The sequence below is a fragment of the Marmota marmota genome, unplaced genomic scaffold (genome assembly GCF_001458135.2).
Source record: "Marmota marmota marmota unplaced genomic scaffold, marMar, whole genome shotgun sequence".
NCBI lineage: Eukaryota > Metazoa > Chordata > Mammalia > Rodentia > Sciuridae > Marmota > Marmota marmota.
Window position 1 is genome coordinate 1,833,424 of NW_026000174.1, and position 12,197 is coordinate 1,845,620.

General features: G+C 34.2%; 1 non-coding gene across 1 annotated transcript; it reads left to right on the forward strand.

The window, feature by feature from the left end:
- The first annotated feature begins 5,443 nt into the window (after positions 1-5,443).
- Positions 5,444-5,516, forward strand: Trnas-uga. The gene has a single exon. It is a non-coding gene; the product is annotated as a tRNA-Ser (tRNA).
- The last annotated feature ends 6,681 nt before the right edge of the window (positions 5,517-12,197 follow it).

Consider the following 12,197-nt stretch of genomic DNA (forward strand, 5'->3'; position numbering starts at 1 on the left):
ATATATATATATAATTAAAAAACTGCTAATAATATCAAGAAATGTGTAAGAAGCTTTATGAAAACACTAAAAAAAATCTATAGGAGATTTTTGGAGAAAATAAATAGTTTTAAAAATCATTTCTCCCTAATTCAGTTTAAAGATCAATATAATCCTATTCAAAATCCTGATGGTATTTTTAATATATTAAAATGATCTACTTAATTACCTAGAGTACTTTACAGATAAAAATGGTTAAGAAAATTTTGAAAATGATGAGATCACAATTTTCCTACGAAATATTAAAGCTTATCATGTTTATTTTCAATATGGTATTAGGATAAAAGACCAAAATAACAGGATAGAATAGAAAATTCAGAAACAGATACAAGTATATATAAAACTTTTAAATGATGAAGGAATTACAAAAATGAATGAGATGGGCAGGTTAATTGACAAAATAAAACATTTTGCAATTGGGAAGAAAATTACGTTGACTCACTTCTTACCATATACCAAAATAAATTCTGGTACATTAAGAAATTTAACCAATTTAACCATTAAATAAATTATGAAGAAAATAAAACAATCAATAAATAAGTACTTTATTGTTTTTCTATGGAGTGGACTTTCTTCACCTAAAATCTGGGGAGGGGGAATAACAAAAGGATGGTATCACAGAATATGTTTGCTATAATACCAGCTACTTGGACTTACTGAGAGCTTGGCATGTGCCAGGCATCACTCCATACACTTTCTATATGTATTAATCTGATGAAATGTCATTACCCAGGAGCTAGATGTAATTTGAATGTCCATTGTGTAGGAAGAGGAGTAAGGTAGAGAGAGTTTAAAATATTTTAACAAAATCATATGCTAGAGTTGTAAGAGACAAGAGTCAAATACAGGCAATCAAATTTGAGACCCTCTGTTTATCACTTTGCTCTCTGGGCTGCTATTAAAACAAAATAATAAACTGTAAATTAAAAATTAAATATAATAAACCTCATAAAGTGAAAGGCAAATGATAAATTGGGGAAAAGCTTTTCAACAAATATAATCATGAATATATACTTTTTATATTAGTCATTCCTTTTGCATCTCCATATTTCTTACTTCATTTGTCATTATTTAAAGAATGTTATGTGTGTATGTAAGTGCATGTGTGTGCATGTAAAGAGCCCTTATAAATCAACAAAAAAGACAGCACTCAATTGGCAATAGCATGACAGGAACTTAGAAAGAAAAACTTAGAAATGAACTACAATAACAACAACAATAACCTTACGAGTAACCAATTAAACCTAATAAACTATCAACATGTATTACTCAGAAAATCAGAAAAATATTTTTGTTAGTGCAAGTTTGCTGGAAGCAATTATTCCATAATACCAATAATATATTAAAACTTCAAAATAAAAATTTAACATATTTTCAGCTGTTAATTCTTTTAGTTATCTGTCCTATGAGCAATTTCTAAGATATAAAAATTTTTATAAGAATAAATTCATAGAAGTAACATTAATATAAGCATATTGCTCATAATAAACTAAAAAATTCAAGATATGAGATGTAAAAGTCAATCATATGATATTGATATCATAAACTTCTAAACAACCATATTTTCTAAAATATTTAATAATTTGAAAAAATGGTTAATATTTAACCCTAGTTTTTTTTAAAAAAAACTATTGATATATAGCATTAGTTCAGATAAATATTTTAAGAGTCCTAGTAACAGCCAACAGCTACCATTTCCAGTTTGTATCTACAGCCTTCAAAGCAAAAAAGCTTTGAAAAACTAATATAATGGGTCAGTTTTCCTTTGTGTCTTTAGCTCCCAGCTAATTGATGGGAATCCCATATTAAGTTTTGAAACCAGAGAAAACAGCAGGAAAATGCAAAGATGAAGCTCTCTGTCCCACTGAGGTCAAATCTCTCCAATCCCTGCTCTCCATTCTCATTGTATTGAGAATGTCACTTATATGGTGACAACTCCTTAATTAATTTCATCTAACTCCTCCTCTTGTTCCTCCTCTTTCTCTTCCTTCTCCATTCTTTCTTCCTATTCCTTTTCCTCCTGTTTCCTCCTCTGTCTTAGGCAAACTTGTTGAAAAAAAAATTATTCTCCTAGCCCTGGATCTCTTTGCAAACACCTTCCTGAATACTGCCCTAAAAATGGAAAGTAAAAGTAAAAGAATGTTTGAATTTTTAACCAGGACCTTGTTGCTAAGCAACCATTTTCTTTGTCTCCAAGTATATGGAATATGAGATTATTTAGAATGTGTTTTCTATCCTCACCTTAATACAAAAGAACAAGGTAGGGGAGCAGGAAGGGGGTGAGAGAGGAGGTGGTAGTACAGAAACCTTTAGATTGAAAAATGTAAAGATATAATACGAGGGGAAGAAACACCAAAGGAACCCACTATGGAAGTTTCAACCCACCACCTCCACATGGTGCCCAAAACTTCAAAATGGAACAATTCTTATATTGGCACATTTTTATGTGAACAAACATATGGTTATAAGCATATTCTTACCTTCATTATAAACTGTATATTTCCTCTCTACAGGAAAATTTAAGTGCACTGTTGACAGCTTTTTATAGTCACATAATAGGAAAGCAGACAAAGAAACGTTATGATTGGACTTGCTCACAAGATGCCACAGGCTCTAGTTCCTCCATTTTTAAAAAAATATTCTCCAGTAAAATACTTTCTATGGGGTCTCATTGCTGGCCCCCAGTACAGCCTATAAATAAAAAATAAACAATAATGTCTTTTTGACCAGTACAAGCTCACAAGGACCCTGATTTTTTTTAAGTCAAAACTTAGCAGGATATTAACAAACCTATTTTTAAAAAGATGTTTTTTGTTCTCTTGTTAGATTCTCAGATGAAAACTTTTGTCATCATCAGGGATAGCTACAATTCAAGACTTAGGCATATTTAGGAAGAAAATACAGGGAAAAGCATTCAGCTTCCTCAGACATGGCCATTTGTACCTGGAAAAATTTCCCTTCTAGTTTAGCCAACTCCCTAGAGATCACAAAGGATTTAAGGATCCAGGACTTAGTCAATAATGAAATTTTTTGTTAGTCTATAGGTTATTTATTTCCCTTTAGGTCCATGTAGAGAGATGGATGGATGAGGATTATGAGTTATCTAGCCAGAAATATATTAACTTCCTCATCATCCCTGATATTGTCACCTGGCAGAGAAATGGACGTGATGGAAATCCATACATTGGGGTGATATCCCTGGCAACTCAAGAATAAGTGGCATCATCTTGGACACTAATCTATCCTCTCAGCATCTCTAATATTTATATTTTGAAATGAGTCATACCTACAGAAGCAGTTCTAAATGCAGCCCATGTATTTAACAGAAAACTCAAGTACCTTAAGTGTTTCGGTATGCCTCTATGTGCCCTCTCTCAGTGATATCTTCCTACCTTATCTTTTGTTCAATATGAAACTATTTTACTAATTTTAATTTTAAACATCCTTGCATGCCTGGGATGAATCCCACTTAATCATGGTGCACAATCTTTTTGATATGTTTTTGTATTTGGTTTGCCAGAATTTTATTGAGAATTTTTGCATCTATATTTATTAGAGATATTGATCTGAAGTTTTCTTTTTTTGATGTGTCTTTGCCTGGTTTGGGAATCAGAGTGATATTGGCCTCATAGAATGAGTTTGGAAGTGCTGCCTCTTTTTCTATTTCCTGAAATAAATTGGAGAGTATTGGTATTAGTTCTTCTTTAAAGGTCTTGTAGAACTCAGCTGTGTATCCATCAGATCCTGGGCTTTTCTTGGTTGGTGGATTTTGATGGTGTCTGCTATTTTGTCACTTGAAATTGATCTGTTTAAATTGTGTATATCATTCTGATTCAATTTGGGCAAAATATATGACTCTTGAAATTTGTCAATCCCTTCGATATTTTCTATTTATTGGAGTACAAGTTTTCAAAATAATTTCTAATTATCTTCTGTATTACTGTAGTGTCTGTTGTGATATTTCCTTTTTCATCACGTATGTTAGTGACTTGACTTTTCTCTCTCCTTCTCTTTGTTAGCATGGCTAAGAGTCTGTCAATTTTATTTATTTTTTCAAAGAACCAACTTTTTGTTCTGTCAATTTTTTTTCAATTGTTTCTTTTGTTTCAATTTCATTGATTTCAGCTCTGATTTTAATTATTTCCTGTCTTCTTCTGCTTTTGGTGTTGATTTGTTCTTTTTCTAGGGCTTTGAGATATAGTGTTAAGTCATTTATTTGTTGATTTTTCTTCTTTTAAGGAATGAACTCCATCCATGCAATGAACTTTCCTCTTTGAACTGCTTTCATGATGTTCCAGAGATTTCAGTATGTTGTATCTGTGTTCTTATTCACCTCTAATTTTTAAAAAATTTCTCCTTGATGTCTTCTGTAACCCATTGTTCATTCAGTAGCATATTATTTAGTCTCCAGGTGTTGGAGTGGATTTTATTTCTTATTTTATCATTGATTTCTAATTTCATTCCATTATGATCTGATAGAATGAATGCAGGGTAGTATCTCTACTTTTTAATATTTGCTAACAGTTACTTTGTGGCATAGTATATGGTCTATTTTAGAGAAGGATCCATATGCTGCTGAGAAGAAAGTATATTCTCGCACTGAAGAATGGAATATTCTATATATGTCAGTTAACTCAAAGTTTTTAATTGTATTATTGAGTTCTACAGTTTCTTTGTTCAGCTTTTGTTTGGAAGATCTATCTAGTGATGAAAGAGGTATGTTAAAGTCACCCCAAATTATTGTGTTGTGGTCTATTTGACTCTTGAACTTGAAAAGAGTTTATTTGATGAACATAACTGCTTCATTGTTTGGGGCATATATATAATTGTTAAGTCTTGTTGGTGTATGGTTTGCTTGAGCAGTATGTAATATTTTATCCTTTTTGATTGACTCTAGTTTGAAGTCTACTTTATTTAATATGATGATGAAAACCCCTGATTGCTTCCACAGTCCATGAGAGTGATATGATTTTTTTCAACCCTTCACCTTCAGTTTGTGAATGTCTTTTTCTATGAGATGAGTCACTTGGAGGCAGCATAATTATTGTTGGGTCTTTTTTTAATCCAATCTGCTAGTCTATGTCTTTTGATTTGTGAGTTCAGGCCATTAACATTCAGAGTTATTATTGAGACATTAATTGTATTCCTAGCCATTTTTTTTTTATTTTTTGGTATTTAACATGACTTGATTTCTCCTCTGATTAGATTTTCCTTTAGTGTAATCCCTCCCTCTGCTGATTTTCATTATTGTTTTTCATTTCCTCTTCTTGAAATACTTTGCTGAGGATGTTCTGTAGTGCAGGCTTTCTAGTTGTAAATTCTTTTAACTTTTATTTATCATGGAAGGTTTTTATTTCATCATCAAATCTAAGCTTAGCTTTGCTGTATATGAGATTCTTTGCCCTGGGGTTGTAGCTCAGTGGTAGAGTGCTTGCCTTGAATGCATGAGGCCCTGGGTTCGATCCTCAGCACCACATAAAAATAACTAAATAAATAAATAAATAAAGATATTGTATCCATGTATAGCTAAAAAAATATTTAAAAAAAGATTCTTGGTTGGCATCCATTTTCTTTCAGAGCTTGGTATATGTTGTTCCAGGATCTCCTGGCTTTGAGGGTCTGGGTTGAAAAATCTGCTGAGATATGAATTGGTTTCCCATTATATGTGTGATCTGATTCTTCTCTCTTGTGGCTTTTAAGATTCTATCCTTATTCTGTATGCTAGGCATTTTCATTATAATAAGCCTTGGTGAAGATTTGTTGTAATTTTGTACATTTGGTGTCCTGTAAGCCTCTTATATTTGGTTTTCCAATTCCTTCTTCATGCTTGGGAAATTTTGTGATACTATCTCATTAAAGAGATTGTGCATTCCTTTGGTATGAAACTCTGTGCCTTCCTCTATCCCAATAACTCTTAGATTTAGTCTTTCGATGCTGTCCTATAATTCTTGGATATTCTGTTCATGGTTTCTTACTATCTTCACTGTGTGATCAACTTTATTTTCCAGATTGTATACTTTGTCTTCATTATCTGACATTCTTTCTTCCACGTGACCTAGTCTGCTGGTTATGCTTTGTATTGAGTTTTGAGTTTTTATCTTTCATTTTTTGAGTTTTTATCCTTCATTTCAAGGATTTCTGACTTTTTTTCCCCCAGAGTCTCTATTTCTCTCTTGAAGTAATATCTTTTGCTACCTGTATTTGCTTTCATTGTTGGAGTGATCAATTTTTGCTTGTATTTGCTCACTTAGGTCTTTCTTTAATTCACAGATCATTTTAATTATGAACTTTCTGAACTCCTTCTCTGACATTTCATCAGCTTTGCTGTCCATGGGTTCTGTTATTATGGTGTCCTGGTTTGTTTGGGGCACTTTGCTCCTTTGTTTTTTCATGTTGTCTATGTGTCTTCCTTTCTTGCAGTGGGGATCTGAGATATTATGGTTTCTTCCCTGTGTTCTTGTAGTACCTATGAAGATTGTCTGTATCTCACCTTGTTGTGGGCTTCCAGACCCTGCTGGTGTCCCTCAATGAGTGCTACTGCATGCTGGATCTGGGTCCTGCGTAAGTTGGAGTGAGTGGATCTGGGCCGCTGGGCTTGACATCTTGTGGTAGTTTGCTGGTCCAAAGGGGTGGTCCTGCACCAGAGGCTAGGCCCTGGTGAGTGTCTGCCCCACTGGAAAAGGGTGGACCAGGCCTGCTGTGTGTCTGGGCCCTACAAAGGCCTGTGTGCATGGATCTCTTAATCTTGAGAGCTCTAAAGAGAACAGAAAAATTATTTGATCAATTATTCCTAAATTTGATTTTACCTCCTGTTTGCTGATGGACTGTTATCCTGCTTTATAAGGTGCACCAGAAAAGTGATGTTATATTCATGACAGGAGGCACAGAATATCAGTTTATACTAATACTTGTGATATTAACTTTATCACTGGATTTAGGTACTATATATCAATTTTTTTATTTTTTATTTTTATTTTTGTAGTTCTGGGGATTGAACCCAGGGCCTTGTGAATGTGAGGCAAGCACTCTACAAATTGAGCTATGTCCCCCACCACAATATATATCAAATTTTTCCAACATAAATGTGCTATTTTCCCTTGGTAACTAATAGGCTAAGAGATAATGTGTGGGGAGATCATTTGAGACTATGTGAATATCTTATTATACATCCAACATTTAGACCTGTTGTTTTAGACCTGTTGTTTTCTATCACTAACATCCTCTATCTAGACATTACCCACTGAAAATTTTACCTCTTCTCCTGTGTTTTTATTAATCATTTTTATTGAAATAAACTTGTACAGTTTTATTATTTGGGGGCATAAAATGCTTATTTATTTAATACACTTAAATTAGTCCAGATCTGACCAGTAGAAGGTGTTTGGACCTACCTGGTGTCCCTCAATAATATTCTCATGATTCTTTTAATAATTCCTTAATTTGACACACAGTAAGATATTTGGGGATCAACTCATAGTTTCTCTGCCTCATTCTGAAGGCATCTATTTCCTCAAGGAGCTTGGTTCTTTTAAATAGAAAATGATACTTATAAATCAAGGTATGGGTTCAAGGTATGCTCAACGATACTTATGTGTGATGGCTTTTAGATCCTCTCAATGATTATATCTAGAATATGTATTTGAAATGCACTCAGATAGGTATATAGAAAGATAGCTCAGAACAGTGAGAAACATGTTCCTCACATCCTTCCACATTCACTCATTTGCTCTAGCTTAGTATTATGCACACAAAAAAGTAGTTTCAGAATTGCTGTGCCATGCCAGAGTAAAAATCAAAACTACTAACTAGAGTTCAGTATGGTTTATATTTCTTAGATAAGATTTACATTCAATGCAACATAAAACTTTTAGATGTAAAATTTCATTAGTTTTGATGAATACACACATCTATATGATTAACTTTCCTAGTAATATATGGAATATTTCCATAATTTCAGGATATTTTCTTACACTGCTTCCTACTCAGTTTGCCACTCCTAGAATGCTATTGTTTCAAAAGCTTTATAATTTAAATATAATTGTCTATTAATTCTTTCAGTCTTTGAACATATTTCTTGCTTTTAGTTAGATCTTCTTAAATTTTCTTGGCTATTTTTAGTAGTTTTTAGTTTATTGAGCATATTTGGTTAAATGTATACAGAAGTGTTCCATGTTCCTCTTTTGAGGACAGTATAAATATTTTTATTCAATTTTCAAAGTTTGCTGCTAGTTTATAAAACTACTTAATTTTGCATATTAACCTTGTTTTCTGAAACTTTGATGAATTCACTTAATAGTTATATTAGTTAGTTGCTTTATAGTCTTCTTACCAATTTCTATACAGACAATTGTGTTTCCTACAGTGAAATTGATGTAAATTTTTCCCCAAACTTAAAATGTTTATTAAATTTCATGCCTCATTGCATTATCAGAACCTCCAGTAGAGTGTCAAATTAACATGTGAGGGTAGACAACCTTGAATTTAACCATTAAGCATAATACTGGCTAGGTTTTTCATAAGAGAATTTTGGCAAAGTAACAGTAGTCTTTTTGTCCTAGTTTACTGTGAGTTTTTGTGATAGGTATAGACTTACTTTTTTTTTCTAAAAATGGAAATAGGAAAATTGTTTAAAAAAAGAGAGGAAAAAAGAAAATGTGAACTCATTCTATGCGATTCAGCTTGCAACTTTCCTCAGCAACCATCTCTCAAAGACTCCTCTCTTATCTGAATTCAGATTGCATTAAAAGTCAGTGCTTAAGTGTTCTCTATTATGCACATATGTTGATTTTGTCTGTAATGTCAAAGTAAAAAGAATCTTGAGGATGGAAATAGAAAGTTTTGCTTTCCTTTTTCCCCAGAGGTATTGGGATGTGTGCATAGTGATTACTAATAAAATATTAATAAAATATTAGTAATCAATTGCTCTTAATGTTTATTATTTTAGAGTTCTACTTTCAAGATCTCATATTTTTCTCAAAAAAAAAAAAACTCAGTGAAAACTTGTTTTGTGAAAAAGTAGATCAGAGTCAGAGAGGTATATGACCTGCTGGTGAAGGCAAAACTCCTTTGATACAGAAAAGGAAACAGAACTCGGGCTCTCTGACCCTTTATCCAGACCTGTTTCAGTGCACCAACCTGCCTGACTTCCATAATTCCTCCCAAGATCATACCTGAAGTCAGCACTTGCCTCAGTAAGGATTAGATTTTAATATGTTTCAAAGTAGATCAAATTATTACAGATTTATAGCTTAGTATAAACCTCCCTTATGTATTCACCACCACCATACACTTAGCCCAACAACAAACCTGTATTGCAAAATCCTATAAGTCAAGCAGGGTCTTATCCAACACTCTGCAACATATTAGGTGTTAATAATATGTTTTTGGTTACATGATGTGCCCAATTCCCAAATCCAATTTGTATGAGGAATCCCTCAGAGGTGGGTAACTGTCTTTCTGATAAGCTTCCTTAGAGGTTTATAATGGGCTGCAGTAAAGACCACATTTGTTTTCTAATTCCATTCCTGGAAATATTGCTTCTCTGTGAATCATATGGTAGGCAGAATTGTTTGTACCATGTTCACATTGTTAAATAGTTAAGCAGATGTCGACTGCTATTTGCAGTCCTCAAAAATCTGCCAAAGAGAGACAAATCAATGCATCATTTACTGTGAAACTGAAGCAGGGTCTTTGTATAGTTTCCCAATTTTATCTCATGCTCCTCTCTCCCTTGCAATGTATATTCCAGCAACTCTAAAATATTGTCGTTTCTTTCACATAATACCTGTTTTTTGCCTTCCTATATTCATGCTCTTTTCTCTATTGAGAGTGCCAGTTAACTTCCCTCCCGCCCCAACCCATCTCTCACACACATTAATAACTGCTTTTCACCTAACATTTGGTCATTTCCTAAGTATTTATTAAGGACTAGTTGTGTTCCAGCTTTATTCAACTTAAACTTACAGCACCTGGTTCTAAGCCTGTAGGATGTTTAATTACTAGACATACAGAGGACAATATGACAAAATCCCTGCTGTAAAGGAACTTACATGTATGGGGTGTAGGCAGGGCCTTGAGGGAATGAGTGAGCTTCACCTACTCCAGCTTTACAAGGTCATTGGAGCCTTTCTCATGGAGGTTAGTTTTGAAAGAGAATCTAGGTCTTATAAATTAGTCAGGCCAAAGGGAAGGAAAAAGGGAAACACAGCTGGTAAAATTTGCCTCCCAGCTTCAAGTCAGTGCTCAGCTAATACCTTCCAGTAGACTCCCTGCACCTGTCCCAGGCTGTCAGTTCCCCTATGAATATTCACCAGTGCTTATGCAGATCCCACAATAGCACTCACCACCCTCTGCTGTAATCATATACAGGTTTTTTCTTTCTCAAAAACTATAAACTCCTTGAGAGTAAAACCTGAGCTTTATTCAACTTAGACTTCCAGCACCTGCTAAAACTGTGCTGTAATTAAACTCTAGGATGTTTAATTACTGTTTGAAGTGGTGAATGAGTAAACATTCGAAGGAAGCATGAAGTTCCAACACTGTGGAGATCTTCCACAGATGTTCCAAATGCATAGACAATCACACTACCCTGGGCTCTAATCCCCTGCGCAAAATCAGTGACTCAAAACTTCCCCATCCAGGCCCTCTGAGGCAAAATCTCTGTCATGGAAAGGACATCCCACATTGTCATCATTTGTGTCTTTTAGAACTAGACAGACTATTGTTCTTACCAGCTTGAAGAAAATTATCTGAAGAGATTTAGACTCAGAATTTTGTCTGTTCTACCTATAAAATAGCCTGTTTCTCCACTTTCACATAGTTTTAATTCCATTTTAAGGTACATAGAAAAACACATAATTGTGCATCATGAATTCTTACATAAAATTAAATGACAACCCACCTTTGCTTCAGCTGCTTTCCCTCATTCATAATGGGTATCGTTTTATGCACAGAGACAGTGGCAAAGACTGCCCAATTGATCCTCACAACCTTGTTATTGGTGTGGGGAAAATAATTACAAATCAAAATTCCTGCCAACCCAAAAGAATCATCTGAACAAAATGTGAAAAAGAACAGAACAGTGTTTCATGCATTAAATCTAACTGCAATAAGAGTCACAGGCAATCCACCAAAGAGATTATCTAGGCAGATCCGTTACACGCATGTTGATTGTCTGTATCCAAAGGAAAAACAAGTCTTTAATTTTGCAATGAACAGATAATTACAACTTGGAGCCAGGCTCCTTAGCTAATCTCCAACAGAGTCAATGGTAGGGAACTGTCCTTCTTGATGTTAACATTTCAAAGACAGGGATCCCTGAATCCCCCATGACATACTTTCCTGGTAGGCAAAACCGTTATTGGGCTTAATTCAGTTAAAAAAAATATATATATATATATATATGTACACCCACACATATCTCAAAAAGACAGGGAAAACAACAACAATGTCAAGTTCTCCAAAGGAACACTGAAAATGAAAGGAAAGAAAGTTCTCATTTCTTTTTGGCAGCAGAAAAAAATTTTAAAATTTTCACATATTCATGTATATATTTGCCTTTACATTAGGAAGCTCTCATTTATTCTTTTCATGTGTGTGTTTTGTCCCTCACACAACCTGTGATTATGATCATAACTTTCAACCTGCAGTTGTTTCTGCTTGTTCATGCTGTATGTTTGTCTCTTAGGAAACCTGTGATTTTTAACCATTTATCCTCATAGCCTGTAGATGATGACTGTTGAGCTCACATAAACCAATACTCTTGACATTTGCCAAACACCCTTTTTTACTGTCTGTAACTGGGTATGCCCTCAGAGCAATGCTTCTCAGACTTTAAAGATCATGTGATCCTCTGGAGAGCTGATTAAAATGCTGACTCTAACTCAGTAGGTCAGGGTTAAGGGCCCACATTTTTGAGATTTAACAAGCTTCCAGGTGTTGCCATTGCTGCTACTCAGTGATGCTCAGGCAAGCCTGCAAAGGCCTGGGAACATGTCTGCAATTCTTTCTATTATCTGGAAACATTGTTTATCTGCCCCTCATATTGTCAATTTTACCTGTGCAGTTTGTTGCTATTATTTATTCAGTTATTCAGTAATAAATATTTATTGGGTGCATAGTCTATGACAGGCATTCTTTATGCAGTCCTCCCCTCCCCC